Source organism: Carcharodon carcharias, chromosome 8 (genome assembly GCF_017639515.1).
Source record: "Carcharodon carcharias isolate sCarCar2 chromosome 8, sCarCar2.pri, whole genome shotgun sequence".
NCBI classification, from domain to species: domain Eukaryota; kingdom Metazoa; phylum Chordata; class Chondrichthyes; order Lamniformes; family Lamnidae; genus Carcharodon; species Carcharodon carcharias.
Genome location: NC_054474.1, coordinates 109,724,107 through 109,742,410, shown reverse-complemented (window position 1 = coordinate 109,742,410; position 18,304 = coordinate 109,724,107). Strand labels below are relative to the sequence as shown.

The 18,304-nt window shown below is 49.1% G+C and overlaps 1 protein-coding gene across 1 annotated transcript in view; it reads right to left on the bottom strand.

The window, feature by feature from the left end:
- LOC121281479 (soluble guanylate cyclase 88E-like) overlaps positions 1-18,304 on the bottom strand; it is a 1,149,736-nt gene that overhangs the window by 744,124 nt on the left and 387,308 nt on the right. The window lies entirely within an intron of this gene.

Sequence of the window (18,304 nt, the reverse complement as noted above, 5' to 3'; positions counted from 1 at the left end):
CACTCTCCGTCTCATCAACTCTCACTCCATCTCGTCAACTCTCTCTCCGTCTCGTAAACTCTCTCTCCATCTCGGCTACTCTATCTCTATCTCGTCAACTCTCTTTCCATCTCGTCAAGTCCCGGGCCATCTCGTCAAATCTCTCTCCGTCTCGTCAACTCTCCGTCTCATCAGCTCACTCTCCGCCTCATCAACTCTCTCTCCGTCTCGTCAACTCTCTCTCCATCTCGTCAAATCTCTCTCGATATCGTCTACTCTCTCCCCATCTCGTCAACTATTTTTCTCTGTCTAGGCAGCTCTCTCTCCATCTCGTCAGCTCTCTCTCCATCTCGTCAACTCTCTATTCGTATCGACAAGCTCTCGCTCCGCCTTGTCAGCTATCACTCCATATTTTCATCTCTCTCGCCATTTCGTCAATGCTCTCTCCGTCTCGTCAACTCTCCCTCCATCTTGTCAATTCTCTTTGCATCTCGTCAACACTCTCTCCGTCTCGCCAACTATTTCCCTCCCTCTCGTCAGCTTTCTCTCCATCTCATCAGCTCTTGATCCATCTCATCAACTCTCTCTCCGTTTCGTCAGCTCTCTCTCCATCTCAATAGATCACTCTCTTTTCTCGTCAGCTCCCTCTCCACTTCGCCACCTCTCCTTCCGTCTCCTCACCTATCTCTCCATCTCGTCAATTCTCTCTCCATCTCAACAACTCTCTCTCCATCTCGTCAACGGTCCCTCAATCTCGTTAACTCTCCCTCCGTCTCTTCAACTCTCTCCCCATCTTGTCAACTCTCTCTCCCTCTCATCAACTCTCCCTTCATCACATCAACCCCCTGTCTGTGTTGTCAAATCCCACTCTGTCTTGTCAACTCTAACTGCATCTTGTCAACTCGCTCTCCATCTCGTCAACTATTTTTCTGCACCTCGTCAGCCTCTCTCTCCATCTCGTCAACTCGCTCTCCGTCTCTTCAACTTTCTCTCAATCTCGTCAACTCTCTCTCCATCTCGTTAACTCTCTCTCTGTCTCGTAAAATCTCCCTCGGCCTCGTCAAATCTCCCTCCATCTCATCAGCTCTCTCTCCGTCTCGCCAACTCTCTCTCCATCTCGTCAACTCTTTCTCGCTGTCTCGTCAGCTCCCTCTCTATCTCGTCCGCTCTCTCTCCATCTCGACAACTCTCTCTCCATCACGTCAAATCTCCCTTCCTCTCGTCAACTCTCCCTCCATCACGTCAATGGTCTCTCCATCTCGTCAACTATCTCTCCCTCTCATCAACTCTCCCTCCATCACTCAGCTCCCTCTCCGTCTTGTCAAATCCATCTCCGTCTCCTCAACTCTAACTCTGTCTCGTCAACTCTCTCTCCATCTCGTCAACTCTCTCTCCATCTTGTCAACTCGCCCTACATCTAGTCAATTATTTTTCTTCATCTCGTCAGCTCTCTCTCCATCCTGTCAGCTCTCTCTCCATCTCTTCAACGCTCTCTCTGTCTCGTCACCTAGCTGTCCATCTCGTCAACTCTCTCTCCATCTCGTCAACTATTTCTCTCCATCTCATCAGCTGTCTCTCCATCTCATCAGCTCTCTCTCTATCTCGTCATCTCTCTCTCCATCTCTTCTACTCTCTCTCCATCTCGTCAACGCTCTTCCATTTCGTCAAATCTCCCTTCGTCTCGTCAACTATCTCTCCATCTCATCAGCTCTGTCTCCATCTTGTCAAATCGCTCTCCATCTCGTCAACTATTTCTGTCCATCTTGTCAGCTCTCTCTGCATCTCATCAGCTCTCTCTCCATCTCGTCAGCTGTCTCTCTATCTCCTCAACTCTCTCTCCATCTCTTCAACTCTCTCTCCATTTCGTCAATGCTCTCTCCATCTCGTCAACTCTCCCTTTGTCTCGTCAACTCTCTCTCCATCTCATCAACTCTGATTCCATCCTGTCAACTCACTCTCCATCTCGTCAACTATTTCTCTCCATCTCATCAGCTCTCTCTCCATCTTGTCATCTCTCTCTCTGTCTTGTCACCTATCTCTCCATCCCGTCAACTTACTCTCCGTCTCGTCAACTGCCTCTCTAACTCGTCAAATCTCTCTCCATCACGTCAATTCCCTCTCCATCTCTTCAGATCTCTCCATCTCGTCAAATGCCTTTGCGTATCGTCAGCTCACTCTCCATCTCATCAAATCTCTCTCCATCTCGTCATCTTTCCTTCTCTTCAGCTCACTCTTCGTCTCTTCAACTCGCTCACCGTCTCGTAAATTCTCTCACAATCTCAGCAACTCTATCTCTATCTCGTCAAATCACTCGCTGTCTCGTCAGCTCGCTCTCCGTCTCGTCAACTCGCTGTCCGTCTCCTCAACTCTCTCTCCATCTGGTCAACTTTCTCTCCATCTGGTAAACTCTCTCTCCGTCTCGTCAAATCACCCTCGGATTCGTCAAATCTCCCTCTGTCTCGTCAACTCTCTCTCCATCTCGTCAAATCTGTCTCCATCTTGTCAACTATTTCTCTCCCACACATCAGCTCTCTATCCATCTCGTCAACTCACTCTCCATCTCGTCAACTCTTTTTCTCCATCTTGTCAGCTCTCTCTCCATCTCGTCAGCTCCCTCTCCATCTCGTCAACTCTCTCTCTGTCTCGTCACCTATCTCTCCATCTCGTCAACTTACACTCCGTCTCGTCAACTGCCTCTCTAACTCATCAACTCTCTCACCATCTCGTCAACTCCCTCTCCATCTCGTCAGATCTCTCCATCTCGTCAAATGCCTTTCCCTCTCGTCAGCTCACTCTCCATCTCGTCAAATCTCTCTCCATCTCGTCAACACTCTCTCCCTCTCATCAACTCCCCCTTCATCACATCAACCCCCTATCTGTCTTGTCAAATCCCACTCTGTCTCGTCAACTCTAACTCCATCTTGTCAACTCGCTCTCCATCTCGTCAACTATTTTTCTGCACCTCGTCAACTCCGTCTCCATCTCATCAGATCTCTCCATCTCGTCAAATGCAGTTCCCTCTCATCAGCACACTCCCCATCTCATCAAATCTCTCTCCGTCGCATTAGCTCTCCATCTTTTCAGCACACTCTCCGTCTCTTCAACTCTCTCTCCGTCTCGCAAAGTCACTCTCCATTTCAACAACTCTATCTCTATCTCGTCAACTCTCTCTCCATCTCGTCAACTCCCAAGCCATCTCGTCAAATCTCTCTCCATCTTGTCGACTCTCTCCCCATCTCGTCAGCTATTTTCCTCCATCTCGGCAGCCCTCTCTCAATCTCGTTAGCTCTCTCTCCATCTCGTCAACTCTCGCTTCGTCTCGTAAACTCTCGCCCAATCTCATCAGCTATTTTCCTCCATCTCGTCATCCCTCTCTCAATCTTGTTAACTCTCCATCCATCTCGTCAACTCTCGCTCCATCTCATAAACTCTGTCTCCATCGCGGAAATTCTATCTCTATCTCTTCACCTCTCTCTCCATCTGGTCAAGTCCTGGGCCATCTCGTCAAATCTCTCTCCATCTCGTCAACTCTCCATCCCATCAGCTCACTCTCCATCTCACCAGCTCACTCTCCCTCTCATCAACTCTCCCTCCATCACGTCTGCTCCATCACCATTTCACCAACTCCCTCTCTGTCTCCTCAAATCTAAATTCGTCTCGTCAACTCTCTCTCCATCTCATCAACTCTGTCTCCATCTTGTCAAATCGCCCTCCATTTCGTCAACAATCTATCTCCATCTCGTCAGCTCTCTCTCCATCTTGTCAGCTCTCTCTCCATCTCGTCGGCTCTCTCTCCATCTCGTCAACTCTCTGTCTCGTCACCTATCTCTGAATCTCGTCAACTCACTCTCCGTCTCGTCAACAGCCACTCTAACTCGCCAACTCTCTCTCCATCTCTTCAACTCCCTCTCCATCTCCTCAGATCTCTCCATCTCGTCAAATGCCTTTCCCTCTCGTCAGCTCAGTCTCCATCTCGTCAAATCTCACCCCGTCTCGTCAGCTCTCCTTTGCTTCAGCTCACTCTCCATCTCTTCAACAGTCCCTCCGTCTCGTCAACTCTCTCCATCTCGTCAACTCTCTCCACATCTCGTCAACTATTTTTCTCCATCTCGTCAGCTCTCTCTCCATTTCGTCTGCTTTCACTCCATCTCGTCAACTCTCTTTCCTTCTCGCAAACTCTCTCTCCATCTCGGCATCTCTATCTCTATCTCGTCAAATCTCTCGCCATCTCGTCAAGTCCCATGCAATCTCATCAAATCTCTCTCCATCTTGTCAACTCTGCATCTCATCAGCTCAATCTCCATCTCATCAACTCTCTCTCCGTCTCGTCAAATCTCTCTCCATCTCGTCCAATCTCTCTCCATATTGTCAACTCTCTCCCCATTTCGTCAACTATTTTTCTCCGTCTGTTCAGCTCTCTCTCCAGCTCGTCAGCTCACTCTCCATCTTGTCAGCTCTCTCTCCATCTAGTCAACTCTCTATACGTCTCGTCAAGCTCTCGCTCTGTCTCGTCACCTATCACTCCAACTTGTCATCTATCTCTCCATTTCGTCAATGCTCTCTCTGTCTCTTCAACTCTCCCTCCATCTCGTCAACTCTCTCTGCGTTTTGTCAACACTCTCTCCGTCTCGCCAACTATTTCCCTCCCTCTCGTCAGCTTTCTCTCCATCTCGTCAGCTCTTGATCCGTCTCATCAACTCTCTCTCCGTTTCGTCAGCCCTCTCTCCATCTCAATAGATCACTATCTTGTCTCGTCAGCTCCCTCTCCTCCTTGCCAACTCTCCTTCCGTCTCCTCACCTATCTCTCCATCTCGTCAACTCTCTCTCCATCTCAACAACTCTCTCTCCATCTTGTCAACCCCCTATCTGTCTTGTCAGATCCCACTCTGTCTCGTCAACTCTAACTCCATCTTGTCAACTCGCTCTCCATCTCGTCAACTATTTTTCTGCACCTCGTCAGCTCTCTCTCCATCTCATTAACTCTCTCTCTGTCTCGTCACCTATCTCTCCATCTCATCAACTCCCTCTCCACTCGTCAGATCTCTCCATCTCGTCAAATGCAGTTCCATCTCATCAGCTCACTCCCCATCTCGTCAAATCTCTTTCCGTCTCACCAGCTCTCCTTCTCTTCAGCTCATTCTCCGTCTCTTCAACACTCTCTCCATCACGTTAAATTGCTCTCCATCTCGTCAACTGTCTCCCCATCTCATCAGCAATTTTTCTACAGCTCATCAGCTCTCTCCTTCTTGTCAGCTCACACTCCGTCTCTTCAACTCTCTCTCCGTTCGCAAAATCACTCCCCATTTCAGCAACTCTATCTCTATCTCGTAAAACCTCTCTCCATCTCGTCAACTCCCACGCCATCTCATCAACTCTCTCTCCGTCTCGTCAACTCTCCCTCCATCTCGTAAAATCTCTCTCCATCTCGTCGACTCTCTCCCCATCTCATCAGCTATTTTCCTCCATCTCGTCAGCCCTCTCTCAATCTCGTTAGCTCTCTCTCCAATCGTCAACTCTCGCTTCGTCTCATAAACTCTCTCCCTATCTCGTCATCTATTTTCCTCCATCTCGTCAGCCCTCTCTCAATCTCGTTAGATCTCTCTCCATCTTGTCAACTCTCGCTCCATCTCGTAAACTCTCACTCCATCTCGTAAACTCTCTCTCCATCTCGGCAATTCTATCCCTATCTCGTCACCTCTCTCTCCATCTGGTCAAGTCCTGGGCCATCTCGTCAAATCTCTCTCCATCTCGTCAACTCTCCATCCCAACAGCTCACTCTCCGTCTCATCAGCTCATTCTTCCTCTCATCAACTCTCCCTCCATCACGTCTGCTCCCTCACAATTTCGTCAACTCCATCTCTGTCTCCTCAAATCTAAATCCGTCTCGTCAACTCTCTCTCCATCTCATCAACTCTGTCTCCATCTTGTCAACTCGCTCTCCATCTCGTCAACTATTTTCCTCCATCTCGGCAGCTCTCTCAATCTCGTCAGCTCTCTCTCCATCTCGTCAACTCTCTCTCTGTCTCGTCACCTATCTCTGCATCTCGTCAACTCACTCTCCGTCTCGTCAACTGCCACTCTAACTTGCCAACTCTCTCTCCATCTCGTCAACTCCCTCTCCATCTCCTCAGATCTCTCCGTCTCATCAAATGCCTTTCCCTCTCGTGAGCTCACTCTCCATCTCGTCATATCTCTCCCCGTCTCGTCAGCTGTCCTTCGCTTCAGCTCACTCTCCATCTCTTCACTCTCCCTCCATCTTGTCAAATCTCTCTCCATCTCGTTAACTCTCTCCACATCTCGTCAACTATTTTTCTCCATCTCGTCAGCTCTCTCTCCATTTCGTCAACTTTCTCTCCATCTCGTCAACTCTCTTTCCTACTCGCAAACGCTCTCTCCATCTCGGCATCTCTATCTCTATCTCGTCAAATCTCTCTCAATCTCGTCAAGTCCCACGCAGTCTCATCAAATCTCTCTCCGTCTTGTCAACTCTCCATCTCATCAGCTCACTCTCCGTCTCATCAACTCTCACTCCATCTCGTCAACTCTCTCTCCGTCTCGTAAACTCTCTCTCCATCTCGGCTACTCTATCTCTATCTCGTCAACTCTCTTTCCATCTCGTCAAGTCCCGGGCCATCTCGTCAAATCTCTCTCCGTCTCGTCAACTCTCCGTCTCATCAGCTCACTCTCCGCCTCATCAACTCTCTCTCCGTCTCGTCAACTCTCTCTCCATCTCGTCAAATCTCTCTCGATATCGTCTACTCTCTCCCCATCTCGTCAACTATTTTTCTCTGTCTAGGCAGCTCTCTCTCCATCTCGTCAGCTCTCTCTCCATCTCGTCAACTCTCTATTCGTATCGACAAGCTCTCGCTCCGCCTTGTCAGCTATCACTCCATATTTTCATCTCTCTCGCCATTTCGTCAATGCTCTCTCCGTCTCGTCAACTCTCCCTCCATCTTGTCAATTCTCTTTGCATCTCGTCAACACTCTCTCCGTCTCGCCAACTATTTCCCTCCCTCTCATCAGCTTTCTCTCCATCTCATCAGCTCTTGATCCATCTCATCAACTCTCACTCCATTTCGTCAGCTCTCTCTCCATCTCAATAGATCACTCTCTTTTCTCGTCAGCTCCCTCTCCACCTCGCCACCTCTCCTTCCGTCTCCTCACCTATCTCTCCATCTCGTCAATTCTCTCTCCATCTCAACAACTCTCTTTCCATCTCGTCAACGGTCCCTCAATCTCGTTAACTCTCCCTCCGTCTCTTCAACTCTCTCCCCATCTTGTCAACTCTCTCTCCCTCTCATCAACTCTCCCTTCATCACATCAACCCCCTGTCTGTGTTGTCAAATCCCACTCTGTCTTGTCAACTCTAACTGCATCTTGTCAACTCGCTCTCCATCTCGTCAACTATTTTTCTGCACCTCGTCAGCCTCTCTCTCCATCTCGTCAACTCGCTCTCCGTCTCTTCAACTTTCTCTCAATCTCGTCAACTCTCTCTCCATCTCGTTAACTCTCTCTCTGTCTCGTAAAATCTCCCTCGGCCTCGTCAAATCTCCCTCCATCTCATCAGCTCTCTCTCCGTCTCGCCAACTCTCTCTCCATCTCGTCAACTCTTTCTCGCTGTCTCGTCAGCTCCCTCTCTATCTCGTCCGCTCTCTCTCCATCTCGACAACTCTCTCTCCATCACGTCAAATCTCCCTTCCTCTCGTCAACTCTCCCTCCATCACGTCAATGGTCTCTCCATCTCGTCAACTATCTCTCCCTCTCATCAACTCTCCCTCCATCACTCAGCTCCCTCTCCGTCTTGTCAAATCCATCTCCGTCTCCTCAACTCTAACTCTGTCTCGTCAACTCTCTCTCCATCTCGTCAACTCTCTCTCCATCCTGTCAACTCGCCCTACATCTAGTCAATTATTTTTCTTCATCTCGTCAGCTCTCTCTCCATCCTGTCAGCTCTCTCTCCATCTCTTCAACGCTCTCTCTGTCTCGTCACCTAGCTGTCCATCTCGTCAACTCTCTCTCCATCTCGTCAACTATTTCTCTCCATCTCATCAGCTCTCTCTCTATCTCGTCATCTCTCTCTCCATCTCTTCAACTCTCTCTCCATCTCGTCAACGCTCTTCCATTTCGTCAAATCTCCCTTCGTCTCGTCAACTATCTCTCTATCTCATCAGCTCTGTCTCCATCTTGTCAAATCGCTCTCCATCTCGTCAACTATTTCTGTCCATCTTGTCAGCTCTCTCTGCATCTCATCAGCTCTCTCTCCATCTCGTCAGCTGTCTCTCTATCTCCTCAACTCTCTCTCCATCTCTTCAACTCTCTCTCCATTTCGTCAATGCTCTCTCCATCTCGTCAACTCTCCCTTTGTCTCGTCAACTCTCTCTCCATCTCATCAACTCTGATTCCATCCTGTCAACTCACTCTCCATCTCGTCAACTATTTCTCTCCATCTCATCAGCTCTCTCTCCATCTTGTCATCTCTCTCTCTGTCTTGTCACCTATCTCTCCATCCCGTCAACTTACTCTCCGTCTCGTCAACTGCCTCTCTAACTCGTCAAATCTCTCTCCATCACGTCAATTCCCTCTCCATCTCTTCAGATCTCTCCATCTCGTCAAATGCCTTTGCGTATCGTCAGCTCACTCTCCATCTCATCAAATCTCTCTCCATCTCGTCATCTTTCCTTCTCTTCAGCTCACTCTTCGTCTCTTCAACTCGCTCACCGTCTCGTAAATTCTCTCACAATCTCAGCAACTCTATCTCTATCTCGTCAAATCACTCGCTGTCTCGTCAGCTCGCTGTCCGTCTCGTCAACTCGCTGTCCGTCTCCTCAACTCTCTCTCCATCTGGTCAACTTTCTCTCCATCTGGTAAACTCTCTCTCCGTCTCGTCAAATCACCCTTCGGATTCATCAAATCTCCCTCTGTCTCGTCAACTCTCTCGCCATCTCGTCAAATCTGTCTCCATCTTGTCAACTATTTCTCTCCCACTCATCAGCTCTCTATCCATCTCGTCAACTCGCTCTCCATCTCGTCAACTCTTTTTCTCCATCTTGTCAGCTCTCTCTCCATCTCGTCAGCTCCCTCTCCATCTCGTCAACTCTCTCTCTGTCTCGTCACCTATCTCTCCATCTCGTCAACTTACACTCCGTCTCGTCAACTGCCTCTCTAACTCATCAACTCTCTCTCCATCTCGTCAACTCCCTCTCCATCTCGTCAGATCTCTCCATCTCGTCAAATGCCTTTCCCTCTCGTCAGCTCACTCTCCATCTCGTCAAATCTCTCTCCATCTCGTCAACACTCTCTCCCTCTCATCAACTCCCCCTTCATCACATCAACCCCCTATCTGTCTTGTCAAATCCCACTCTGTCTCGTCAACTCTAACTCCATCTTGTCAACTCGCTCTCCATCTCGTCAACTATTTTTCTGCACCTCGTCAACTCCGTCTCCATCTCGTCAGATCTCTCCATCTCGTCAAATGCAGTTCCCTCTCATCAGCACACTCCCCATCTCATCAAATCTCTCTCCGTCGCATTAGCTCTCCATCTTTTCAGCACACTCTCCGTCTCTTCAACTCTCTCTCCGTCTCGCAAAGTCACTCTCCATTTCAGCAACTCTATCTCTATCTCGTCAACTCTCTCTCCATCTCGTCAACTCCCAAGCCATCTCGTCAAATCTCTCTCCATCTTGTCGACTCTCTCCCCATCTCGTCAGCTATTTTCCTCCATCTCGGCAGCCCTCTCTCAATCTCGTTAGCTCTCTCTCCATCTCGTCAACTCTCGCTTCGTCTCGTAAACTCTCGCCCAATCTCATCAGCTATTTTCCTCCATCTCGTCATCCCTCTCTCAATCTTGTTAACTCTCCATCCATCTCGTCAACTCTCGCTCCATCTCATAAACTCTGTCTCCATCGCGGAAATTCTATCTCTATCTCTTCACCTCCCTCTCCATCTGGTCAAGTCCTGGGCCATCTCGTCAAATCTCTCTCCATCTCGTCAACTCTCCATCCCATCAGCTCACTCTCCATCTCACCAGCTCACTCTCCCTCTCATCAACTCTCCCTCCATCATGTCTGCTCCATCACCATTTCACCAACTCCCTCTCTGTCTCCTCAAATCTAAATTCTTCTCGTCAACTCTCTCTCCATCTCATCAACTCTGTCTCCATCTTGTCAAATCGCTCTCCATTTCGTCAACAATCTATCTCCATCTCGTCAGCTCTCTCTCCATCTTGTCAGCTCTCTCTCCATCTCGTCAGCTCTCTCTCCATCTCGTCAACTCTCTGTCTCGTCACCTATCTCTGAATCTCGTCAACTCACTCTCCGTCTCGTCAACAGCCACTCTAACTCTCCAACTCTCTCTCCATCTCGTCAACTCCCTCTCCATCTCCTCAGATCTCTCCATCTCGTCAAATGCCTTTCCCTCTCGTCAGCTCAGTCTCCATCTCGTCAAATCTCACCCCGTCTCGTCAGCTCTCCTTTGCTTCAGCTCACTCTCCATCTCTTCAACAGTCCCTCCGTCTCGTCAACTCTCTCCATCTCGTCAACTCTCTCCACATCTCGTCAACTATTTTTCTCCATCTCGTCAGCTCTCTCTCCATTTCGTCTGCTTTCACTCCATCTCGTCAACTCTCTTTCCTTCTCGCAAACTCTCTCTCTATCTCGGCATCTCTATCTCTATCTCGTCAAATCTCTCGCCATCTCGTCAAGTGCCATGCAATCTCATCAAATCTCTCTCCATCTTGTCAACTCTGCATCTCATCAGCTCAATCTCCATCTCATCAACTCTCTCTCCGTCTCGTCAAATCTCTCTCCATCTCGTCCAATCTCTCTCCATATTGTCAACTCTCTCCCCATTTCGTCAACTATTTTTCTCCGTCTGTTCAGCTCTCTCTCCATCTCGTCAGCTCACTCTCCATCTTGTCAGCTCTCTCTCCATCTAGTCAACTCTCTATCCGTCTCGTCAAGCTCTCGCTCTGTCTCGTCACCTATCACTCCAACTTGTCATCTATCTCTCCATTTCGTCAATGCTCTCTCTGTCTCTTCAACTCTCCCTCCATCTCGTCAACTCTCTCTGCGTTTCGTCAACACTCTCTCCGTCTCGCCAACTATTTCCCTCCCTCTCGTCAGCTTTCTCTCCATCTCGTCAGCTCTTGATCCGTCTCATCAACTCTCTCTCCGTTTCGTCAGCCCTCTCTCCATCTCAATAGATCACTATCTTGTCTCGTCAGCTCCCTCTCCTCCTTGCCAACTCTCCTTCCGTCTCCTCACCTATCTCTCCATCTCGTCAACTCTCTCTCCATCTCAACAACTCTCTCTCCATCTTGTCAACCCCCTATCTGTCTTGTCAGATCCCACTCTGTCTCGTCAACTCTAACTCCATCTTGTCAACTCGCTCTCCATCTCGTCAACTATTTTTCTGCACCTCGTCAGCTCTCTCTCCATCTCATTAACTCTCTCTCTGTCTCGTCACCTATCTCTCCATCTCATCAACTCCCTCTCCACTCGTCAGATCTCTCCATCTCGTCAAATGCAGTTCCATCTCATCAGCTCACTCCCCATCTCGTCAAATCTCTTTCCGTCTCACCAGCTCTCCTTCTCTTCAGCTCATTCTCCGTCTCTTCAACACTCTCTCCATCACGTTAAATTGCTCTCCATCTCGTCAACTGTCTCCCCATCTCATCAGCAATTTTTCTACAGCTCATCAGCTCTCTCCTTCTTGTCAGCTCACACTCCGTCTCTTCAACTCTCTCTCCGTTCGCAAAATCACTCCCCATTTCAGCAACTCTATCTCTATCTCGTAAAACCTCTCTCCATCTCGTCAACTCCCACGCCATCTCATCAACTCTCTCTCCGTCTCGTCAACTCTCCCTCCATCTCGTAAAATCTCTCTCCATCTCGTCGACTCTCTCCCCATCTCATCAGCTATTTTCCTCCATCTCGTCAGCCCTCTCTCAATCTCGTTAGCTCTCTCTCCAATCGTCAACTCTCGCTTCGTCTCATAAACTCTCTCCCTATCTCGTCATCTATTTTCCTCCATCTCGTCAGCCCTCTCTCAATCTCGTTAGATCTCTCTCCATCTTGTCAACTCTCGCTCCATCTCGTAAACTCTCTCTCCATCTCGGCAATTCTATCCCTATCTCGTCACCTCTCTCTCCATCTGGTCAAGTCCTGGGCCATCTCGTCAAATCTCTCTCCATCTCGTCAACTCTCCATCCCAACAGCTCACTCTCCGTCTCATCAGCTCATTCTTCCTCTCATCAACTCTCCCTCCATCACGTCTGCTCCCTCACAATTTCGTCAACTCCATCTCTGTCTCCTCAAATCTAAATCCGTCTCGTCAACTCTCTCTCCATCTCATCAACTCTGTCTCCATCTTGTCAACTCGCTCTCCATCTCGTCAACTATTTTCCTCCATCTCGGCAGCTCTCTCCATCTCGTCAGCTCTCTCTCCATCTCGTCAACTCTCTCTCTGTCTCGTCACCTATCTCTGCATCTCGTCAACTCACTCTCCGTCTCGTCAACTGCCACTCTAACTTGCCAACTCTCTCTCCATCTCGTCAACTCCCTCTCCATCTCCTCAGATCTCTCCGTCTCATCAAATGCCTTTCCCTCTCGTGAGCTCACTCTCCATCTCGTCATATCTCTCCCCGTCTCGTCAGCTGTCCTTCCCTTCAGCTCACTCTCCATCTCTTCACTCTCCCTCCATCTTGTCAAATCTCTCTCCATCTCGTCAACTCTCTCCACATCTCGTCAACTATTTTTCTCCATCTCGTCAGCTCTCTCTCCATTTCATCAACTTTCTCTCCATCTCGTCAACTCTCTTTCCTTCTCGCAAACGCTCTCTCCATCTCGGCATCTCTATCTCTATCTCGTCAAATCTCTCTCAATCTCGTCAAGTCCCACGCAGTCTCATCAAATCTCTCTCCGTCTTGTCAACTCTCCATCTCATCAGCTCACTCTCCGTCTCATCAACTCTCACTCCATCTCGTCACCTCTCTCTCCGTCTCGTAAACTCTCTCTCCATCTCGGGCTACTCTATCTCTATCTCGTCAACTCTCTTTCCATCTCGTCAAGTCCCGGGCATCTCGTCAAATCTCTCTCCGTCTCGTCAACTCTCCGTCTCATCAGCTCACTCTCCGCCTCATCAACTCTCTCTCCGTCTCGTCAACTCTCTCTCCATCTCGTCAAATCTCTCTCGATATCGTCTACTCTCTCCGCATCTCGTCAACTATTTTTCTCTGTCTAGGCAGCTCTCTCTCCATCTCGTCAGCTCTCTCTCCATCTCGTCAACTCTCTATTCGTATCGACAAGCTCTCGCTCCGCCTTGTCAGCTATCACTCCATATTTTCATCTCTCTCGCCATTTCGTCAACGCTCTCTCCGTCTCGTCAACTCACCCTCCATCTTGTCAATTCTCTTTGCATCTCGTCAACACTCTCTCCGTCTCGCCAACTATTTCCCTCCCTCTCGTCAGCTTTCTCTCCATCTCATCAGCTCTTGATCCATCTCATCAACTCTCTCTCCATTTCGTCAGCTCTCTCTCCATCTCAATAGATCACTCTCTTTTCTCGTCAGCTCCCTCTCCACCTCGCCACCTCTCCTTCCGTCTCCTCACCTATCTCTCCATCTCGTCAATTCTCTCTCCATCTCAACAACTCTCTCTCCATCTCGTCAACGGTCCCTCAATCTCGTTAACTCTCCCTCCGTCTCTTCAACTCTCTCCCCATCTTGTCAACTCTCTCTCCCTCTCATCAACTCTCCCTTCATCACATCAACCCCCTGTCTGTGTTGTCAAATCCCACTCTGTCTCGTCAACTCTAACCGCATCTTGTCAACTCGCTCTCCATCTCGTCAACTCTCTCTCTGTCTCGTCACCTATCTCTGCATCTCGTCAACTCACTCTCCGTCTCGTCAACTGCCACTCTAACTTGCCAACTCTCTCTCCATCTCGTCAACTCCCTCTCCATCTCCTCAGATCTCTCCGTCTCATCAAATGCCTTTCCCTCTCGTGAGCTCACTCTCCATCTCGTCATATCTCTCCCCGTCTTGTCAGCTGTCCTTCGCTTCAGCTCACTCTCCATCTCTTCACTCTCCCTCCATCTTGTCAAATCTCTCTCCATCTCGTCAACTCTCTCCACATCTCGTCAACTATTTTTCTCCATCTCGTCAGCTCTCTCTCCATTTCGTCAACTTTCTCTCCATCTCGTCAACTCTCTTTCCTTCTCGCAAACGCTCTCTCCATCTCGGCATCTCTATCTCTATCTCGTCAAATCTCTCTCAATCTCGTCAAGTCCCATGCAGTCTCATCAAATCTCTCTCCGTCTTGTCAACTCTCCATCTCATCAGCTCACTCTCCGTCTCATCAACTCTCACTCCATCTCGTCAACTCTCTCTCCGTCTCGTAAACTCTCTCTCCATCTCGGGCTACTCTATCTCTATCTCGTCAACTCTCTTTCCATCTCGTCAAGTCCCGGGCCATCTCGTCAAATCTCTCTCCGTCTCGTCAACTCTCCGTCTCATCAGCTCGCTCTCCGCCTCATCAACTCTCTCTCCGTCTCGTCAACTCTCTCTCCATCTCGTCAAATCTCTCTCAATATCGTCTACTCTCTCCCCATCTCGTCAACTATTTTTCTCTGTCTAGGCAGCTCTCTCTCCATCTCGTCAGCTCTCTCTCCATCTCGTCAACTCTCTATTCGTATCGACAAGCTCTCGCTCCGCCTTGTCAGCTATCACTCCATATTTTCATCTCTCTCGCCATTTCGTCAACGCTCTCTCCGTCTCGTCAACTCTCCCTCCATCTTGTCAATTCTCTTTGCATCTCGTCAACACTCTCTCCGTCTCGCCAACTATTTCCCTCCCTCTCATCAGCTTTCTCTCCATCTCATCAGCTCTTGATCCATCTCATCAACTCTCTCTCCATTTCGTCAGCTCTCTCTCCATCTCAATAGATCACTCTCTTTTCTCGTCAGCTCCCTCTCCACCTCGCCACCTCTCCTTCCGTCTCCTCACCTATCTCTCCATCTCGTCAATTCTCTCTCCATCTCAACAACTCTCTTTCCATCTCGTCAACGGTCCCTCAATCTCGTTAACTCTCCCTCCGTCTCTTCAACTCTCTCCCCATCTTGTCAACTCTCTCTCCCTCTCATCAACTCTCCCTTCATCACATCAACCCCCTGTCTGTGTTGTCAAATCCCACTCTGTCTCGTCAACTCTAACTGCATCTTGTCAACTCGCTCTCCATCTCGTCAACTATTTTTCTGCACCTCGTCAGCTCTCTCTCCATCTCGTCAACTCGCTCTCCGTCTCTTCAACTTTCTCTCCATCTCGTCAACTCTCTCTCCATCTCGTTAACTCTCTCTCTGTCTCGTAAAATCTCCCTCGGCATCGTCAAATCTCCCTCCATCTCATCAGAACTCTCTCCGTCTCGCCAACTCTCTCTCCATTTCGTCAACTCTTTCTCGCTGTCTCGTCAGCTCCCTCTCTATCTCGTCCACTCTCTCTCCATCTCGACAACTCTCTCTCCATCAAGTCAAATCTCCCTTCCTCTCGTCAACTCTCCCTCCATCACGTCAATGGTCTCTCCATCTTGTCAACTATCTCTCCCTCTCATCAACTCTCCCTCCATCACTCAGCTCCCTCTCCGTCTTGTCAAATCCATCTCCGTCTCCTCAACTCTAACTCTGTCTCGTCAAATCTCTCTCCATCTCGTCAACTCTCTCTCCATCTTGTCAACTCGCCCGACATCTAGTCAATTATTTTTCTTCATCTCGTCAGCTCTCTCTCCATCCTGTCAGCTCTCTCTCCATCTCTTCAACGCTCTCTCTGTCTCGTTACCTACCTGTCCATCTCGTCAACTCTCTCTCCATCTCGTCAACTATTTCTCTCCATCTCATCAGCTGTCTCTCCATCTCATCAGCTCTCTCTCTATCTCGTCATCTCTCTCTCCATCTCTTCAACTCTCTCTCCATCTCGTCAACGCTCTTCCATTTCGTCAAATCTCCCTTCGTCTCGTCAACTATCTCTCCATCTCATCAGCTCTGTCTCCATCTTGTCAAATCGCTCTCCATCTCGTCAACTATTTCTGTCCATCTTGTCAGCTCTCTCTGCATCTCATCAGCTCTCTCTCCATCTCGTCAGCTGTCTCTCTATCTCCTCAACTCTCTCTCCATCTCTTCAACTCTCTCTCCATCTCGCCAACGCTCTCTCCATCTCGTCAACCCTCCCTTTGTCTCGTCAACTCTCTCTCCATCTCATCAACTCTGATTCCATCCTGTCAACTCGCTCTCCATCTCGTCAACTATTTCTCTCCATCTCATCAGCTCTCTCTCCATCTTGTCATCTCTCTCTCTGTCTTGTCACCTATCTCTCCATCTCGTCAACTTACTCTCCGTCTCATCCACTGCCTCTCTAACTCGTCAAATCTCTCTCCATCACGTCAATTCCCTCTCCATCTCTTCAGATCTCTCCATCTCGTCAAATGCCTTTGCGTATCGTCAGCTCACTCTCCATCTCATCAAATCTCTCTCCATCTCGTCATCTTTCCTTCTCTTCAGCTCACTCTTCGTCTCTTCAACTCGCTCATCGTCTCGTAAATTCTCTCACCATCTCAGCAACTCTATCTCTATCTCGTCAAATCACTCGCTGTCTCGTCAGCTCGCTGTCCATCTCGTCAACTCGCTGTCCGTCTCGTCAACTCTCTCTCCATCTGGTCAACTCTCTCTCCATCTGGTAAACTCTCTCTCCGTCTCGTCAAATCACCCTCGGATTCGTTAAATCTCCCTCTGTCTCGTCAACTCTCTCTCCATCTCGTCAAATCTGTCTCCATCTCGTCAACTATTTCTCTCCGTCTCATCAGCTCTCTATCCATCTCGTCAACTCGCTCTCCATCTCGTCAACTCTTTTTCTCCATCTCGTCAGCTCTCTCTCCATCTCGTCAGTTCCCTCTCCATCTCGTCAACTCTCTCTCTGTCTCGTCACCTATCTCTCCATCTCGTCAACTTAAACTCCGTCTCGTCAACTGCCTCTCTAAATCATCAACTCTCTCTCCATCTCGTCAACTCCCTCTCCATCTCGTCAGATCTCTCCATCTCGTCAAATGCCTTTCCCTCTCGTCAGCGCACTCTCCATCTCGTCAAATTTCTCTCCATCTCGTCAACACTCTCTCCCTCTCATCAACTCCCCCTTCGTCACATCAACCCCCTATCTGTCTTGTCAAATCCCACTCTGTCTCGTCAACTCTAACTCCATCTTGTCAACTCGCTCTCCATCTCGTCAACTATTTTTCTGCACCTCGTCAACTCCGTCTCCATCTCGTCAGATCTCTCCATCTCGTCAAATGCAGTTCCCTCTCATCAGCACACTCCCCATCTCATCAAATCTCTCTCCGTCCCATTAGCTCTCCATCTTTTCAGCAAACTCTCCGTCTCTTCAACTCTCTCTCCGTCTCGCAAAGTCACTCTCCATTTCAGCAACTCTATCTCTATCTCGTCAACTCTCTCTCCATCTCGTCAACTCCCAAGCCATCTCGTCAAATCTCTCTCCATCTCGTCGACTCTCTCCCCATCTCGTCAGCTATTTTCCTCCATCTCGGCAGCCCTCTCTCAATCTCGTTAGCTCTCTCTCCATCTTGTCAACTCTCGCTTCGTCTCGTAAACTCTTGCCCAATCTCATCAGCTATTTTCCTCCATCTCGTCATCCCTCTCTCAATCTTGCTAACTCTCCATCCATCTCGTCAACTCTCGCTCCATCTCATAAACTCTCTCTCCATCGCAGCAATTCTATCTCTATCTCTTCACCTCTCTCTCCATCTGGTCAAGTCCTGGGCCATCTCGTCAAATCTCTCTCCATCTCGTCAACTCTCCATCCCATCAGCTCACTCTCCATCTCATCAGCACACTCTCCCTCTCATCAACTCTCCCTCCATCACGTCTGCTCCATGACCATTTCACCAACTCCCTCTCTGTCTCCTCAAATCTAAATTCTTCTCGTAAACTCTCTCTCCATCTCATCAACTCTGTCTCCATCTTGTCAAATCGCTCTCCATTTCATCAACAATCTATCTCCATCTCGTCAGCTCTCTCTCCATCTTGTCAGCTCTCTCTCCATCACGTCAGCTCTCTCTCCATCTCGTCAACTCTCTGTCTCGTCACCTATCTCTGAATTTCGTCAACTCACTCTCCGTCTCGTCAACAGCCACTCTAACTCGCCAACTCTCTCTCCATCTCGTCAACTCCCTCTCCATCTCCTCAGATCTCTCCATCTCGTCAAATGCCTTTCCCTCTCGTCAGCTCAGTCTCCATCTCGTCAAATCTCACCCCGTCTCGTCAGCTCTC